Source organism: Primulina huaijiensis, chromosome 3, assembly GCF_012295235.1.
Source record: "Primulina huaijiensis isolate GDHJ02 chromosome 3, ASM1229523v2, whole genome shotgun sequence".
Taxonomy (NCBI): domain Eukaryota; kingdom Viridiplantae; phylum Streptophyta; class Magnoliopsida; order Lamiales; family Gesneriaceae; genus Primulina; species Primulina huaijiensis.
The window spans coordinates 15960461-15965677 of record NC_133308.1 but is presented as its reverse complement, the minus strand read 5'-3'; positions in this window follow the sequence as shown (position 1 = coordinate 15965677).

The window sequence follows — 5217 nt, the reverse complement described above, 5'->3', positions numbered from 1 at the left end:
CTGTTCGGTTTCTCCAAAAATAGCCTTCTTGGTCGGTTCTTCAAAAATAACAACTTGATCGGCTGGTTCTTCAAAAATAATAAGATCTACTGGTTCTTCAGTAACAATCAGTGGATCTGCTGGTTCTTCAGTCAAGACAACATCTTCAACTGATTTGGATATTTCCAGCTGAATATTAGAAGTGACTGATTTGATGACCTCATCAAGATTGGCCAATGATAATTCAGCTTCGGAATAAAGCTTCGAATCAGCAGTTGAAGAGAGAGGTGTTGAAGATGATGATGGTTGAACAACTGATGTGGAAGGGGCGGTTGCTTGTTGAGAAGATTCAGCAACTGTGTCCTTGGAGGGGTCTTGAACTGATTCTTCAGCTGGATCTTCTGATGAAAAATCTTGGAAGGCTTCTGGAATGATCATTTCTCGATCCATTTCCCAACTTTTGATCTCCATCTGCAACGAGAGAAGATCCGAGTCCAGTTGGTCATACACAGCTCTGTCATTGTGTGCAGTTGGACTGGTAGGATCATAGTTTAGTCGCAGTTGAGCAACTATTTTCTGTAGCTTCTTTGCTCTCAGTTGATTGAAGAAATAGTTCTTTCGCCCCAGAGCTTGAACAATGGTAGATGTCTTGACTACCTTCATAACAACATTTTCCAAATCAATAAATTTCTTCAGTTTAACTTCCTCTGTAGCTCCGTGGCAAAGATGTCCGTTCTGAATTTCACCCATTCATCATAAGTCTTGAGCTTGTTTGCTGAAAATTCATTGATTTCTTGCCAAATAAGATCAATGTGCGTTTGGATGGCATTGGTTGGCCTGGGCTCTTCTTTTATTTTTCCCTTGCCTTTTGAGTCAGTCAGGGCATGAGGAATGCTCAACCCCGAAGTAGTCGCATCAATTTATTCTCTGATCACTAGCCCCTTTGGTCTGGCAGGAGGTAGAGGGTTGTAGCTAGTGATAGCGATCAATGGAGCCTTAACTCCAGCAAGTTTCTTCTTATCACCTGATTTGGTGACCTTCTTCTTTGGTAGAACAGTAGATAGAGGTAACTAATCCTCGGTTGAGGATTCAGTTGGAATAGCCTTTAGAGGGATAGCCTTGATAGGCTGTTGAGCCTTCGACTGCATCAGTTTTTCAATTGGTATGGTCCCAACTACAATAGCAGGTTTTGTCTTCAAAGTTCTTGGCTTCTTGAAGACCTTCGGAGATGGAGTCTTCTCAGAGTCAGTTTCATTGACAATCAACTTGCGCTTGATCGTCTTCTTCTTAAGAGTCTTCTTTTTCTGAACTGACTTGGGATCCTCCTGTGTCCCAATCTCCTTCTTGACCTTCAAGAACTGCTCATGAGACATGTCCAATTTCTGTTTTTGTGGCTGGAAATTCTTGGCATTGAATATTTTCAGTTTTGATGATTTTTCAGAGTCATCAGTCACCAGCTCTTTAACTTTCAGCTAATAGCTGAGCTGCACCGCATAACCCCTTGATTTCTTGGAGACTTGAAACATATTCCTCACGATGCTGAAAATTATGTTCTTCCAGTTCAATCTCCGGCCAACCATGATAGCAGTCATAGCTTAAAATTTTTCAAGAGTAAGTGCAGCAAAGGATCCAGCCTTTGCTAAAAGCCCTTTGGCTACAATATCTGCCAGCAGTTGTACCTCTGGTTTCAGCTCCTTCTTGGGATCAGAAACTCTGATTTTACGACCATCAGCAGAGAGAAGGGTTTGCATCTCTTCAATATTAGATGTCTTTACTTCAGTGAGATTAACTAGCCCATCAGAAGGTAGTTGAAATAGGTTGCATAAGCAATCCTCTCAAATGATCAGCAGCTGACCATTTATAGTAGCTGCGATACTGCCGGTTGTAGTGACATAGCCGTTGGCATAGAGATCCTGAATCTCTTTAGTATAGATTTCTTGCGAAGATGATCCCAAAAATTGTTATAGACATGCTGCTTCCAGTTTGATGAAGATGTTCTTCACAGCTTCATCTGATATAGTCATAACTGAGTCAAAGTTGATTGCCATTGCGTTCATGACATGAGCTGGGATCTGATTTGCCATTTGATTGAAAGTTTTTCTGCGAGAAAGAAAACTTGAATTTGTTTTCGCTCTGTAAATTTGAAGTAAGCATAAGGAGAAAAACAACTGAAGTGGAACGGGTATAGTAATGATGTAAGTGACTGTTAAAATTATTGGACACGTGTCAGTCCAGAAAAATTTGAATTGCAAACGTGTGTGCGTGTGGTAAAAACGTATGTAGAGAATTCATGGATTACGTGGGTCCACGTTCCAAGATACTATTAGTTGAAAGACAGCAATTAATGCGCACACAAACAGTCACATCACTTATTATGGAATATTTAATTATTAATCAGTTAACTTATGAGAGAAGATCAGTTGGGTCAGCAACTGAGTGAACAGTTGTGAGCTGATTCAGTTCAGTTGAAGACTAACTGACGATTGTCTTCTGAGTTAACCATTTAAATCCGATATTATCCCTCAATAAATGCATATAAATAAAAGATAGGGTAAGAAAAACTCAGTCTGGATAAGTCAAAAGCTTGCAGTTGACTTGAGTCTCTTCGTCTTCTTCTAGTATTCCGATAACAACTTGATTTTAAATAAGAGTAAGAATATTAGATAACAATAAGTTTGCAAACATGTCTAGTTCTATTATTCATTTTAAAATAAATTAACCAACTACCATTTAAAAATCCAAAGGAAATAGTTTAAAGCATAAAATCGTCAGACATTTTACCAAACCTAAAAGCATTATTTGAAAAGTAGAGCTCATACTATAACCTCTAAAAAACCACTCATAAACATAAATAAAAAGTCGTAAAAATATCTTTAATATAACTTAAAATCATAATTCATAAACTAGTGCGGAAAAATAGCGTCGATCCTCGAGTTATATGCACCTTCAGTCCAACAAAGTCAACCATCAAGACCTCCATTAACATATTCATAATCAATAGAACCTGCAATCACACCTAGTGAGTCTAAAGACTTAACACACTATAATCTTGATAACAAGTACTACATATACAGATCACATGTACCGTAAAAATATTTGTACTTAAAATATCGTTTTTATGAAGATGCGTAAACTTTAAGCATGAACATTTTCGTAAACATTTTCATGATGCATAACCTTTAAATATAAACCTGTTCGTAAACATTTTCATAAACTTTTGCATAAACGTTTTCATATCATCATAAACATATTCATATTCATATCATCATCAACATATACGTATTCATATTATCATCAACATATACGTATTTTTTTTCTTTTTTTTGAATTCAGATCGTTAATTGTGACTTTCGTATTTGTATACGTGTTGGGCGATGGATCCATCTACATGTAACCACAGTATTGGGCGACGGGGACACCAGCGGCACTCTCACAGATCAACTGGGCCTTGGCCTTGCGTATGAACATATCATCGTAAACGTGTTCATATCTGTATCATAGGAAATACGATCGTCGGGCTCCCACTGGGACCATAACCCCCTCTCACGAAACTTCCAACATATCATCGTATTAGTCACAATTACTTCACTTCCTTTAACGTTTCATATTCTCATCACTTTATAAAATTTAAACATGCATATAACGTTTTTCTTTTAAACCAAGCACGCACATGTCTTTTAAATGTCCACGTTAAATCATAAAATTCATAAACATTTTAAAAATAACCTTTTTAACATATTAAAACTCTGTAAACATTTAAAATAAACGTTCTAACATATAAAAATCATAATAAGCCATAAACATCTTAAAATCATCAATTTAACATATTAAATCATAAACATTTAAAATAAACATTTTGACATAAAAATCCTTAAACAAATAAAATACCATAAACATTTAAAATAATCATTTTAACACATAAAATTTCATAAACATCCATAACCATTGAAAATTATCATATTAGCATATAAAACAGCATTCAGGGCACTGCCATTAAGTTTACTAATTTCTATGTGTAAAATAACTGTTTTACCACTAGACATAGAATTTCACGTTTTTGACATTTTCTTAATTCCATTGACTCTAACATGTCCCAAATAATTATTTAAGCTTACATGAATTTTCTCATATTTTTATTTAGCTTAACGAGGACTTTTAAATTAATCTTTAAATGTGACGTTTTAATGTGTTTTAATCCTGAATTAAATCAAACCTTAATATAAAATTCTCAAATTAAAAACTTAAACTTCTAATAATTATTTGAGCTTAAATATAATTTCCCATAATTTTATAAAGCTTAAAACTAGGCGTTTCAATTATTTCGTTAATTAACGTTTCGTGCGGCGATAAAATCCGAGATAAATCCAAAACTCGTTAGTTCTACATGCAATTGCTTCAATACAATTTGAAATATAATCAACAGCGACTAAAATGTACGTATATCCAAAAGATAATGGAAATGGACCCATAAAATCTATTCCCCAACTATCGAATATTTCAATAATTATGATTGGATTTAAAGGCATCATGTTTCGTTTTGAAATTGATCCCATCTTCTGACAGTTTTCACAATATTTGCAAAATAAATGCGTATCTTTGAATAAAGACATCCAATCAAATCCACATTGTAAGATTTTTGCAGCTGTTTTATTTGATGAAAAATGACCTCCACTTGCTTCAGAATGACAAAATTTAATTACATTACTTACTTCATTGTCGGGTATGCATCGTCGAAAAATTTGGTCAGGACAATACTTAAACAAGTAAGGATCATCCCAATAAATTTTTTTAACTTCTATCAAGAATTTATTCTTATCCTGTGAATTCCAATGAGAAGACATTTTATTTGTCACAATAAAATTTACAATGTTAGCAAACCAGGGCATAATAGTAGCATAAAACAACTGATCATCTGGAAAATTTTCATTTATTGGTATTTCATTATGAGATGATTCAGTCATTATTCTAGATAAATGATCGGCTACGACATTTTCTTTTCCTTTTTTATCTTTAATTATAATATCAAATTCTTGTAACAATAAAATCCACCGTATTAATCTTGGCTTAGCATCTTGTTTATTTGATAAATATTTTACGGCAGAATGATCAGTGTAAACAATAGTAGTAGAACCAATTAAATAAGATCGAAACTTATCTAATGCAAATACTACTGGAAGTAATTCTTTTTCAGTAGCTGAATAATTTATTTGGGCACTATTTAAGGTTCTACTAGCATAA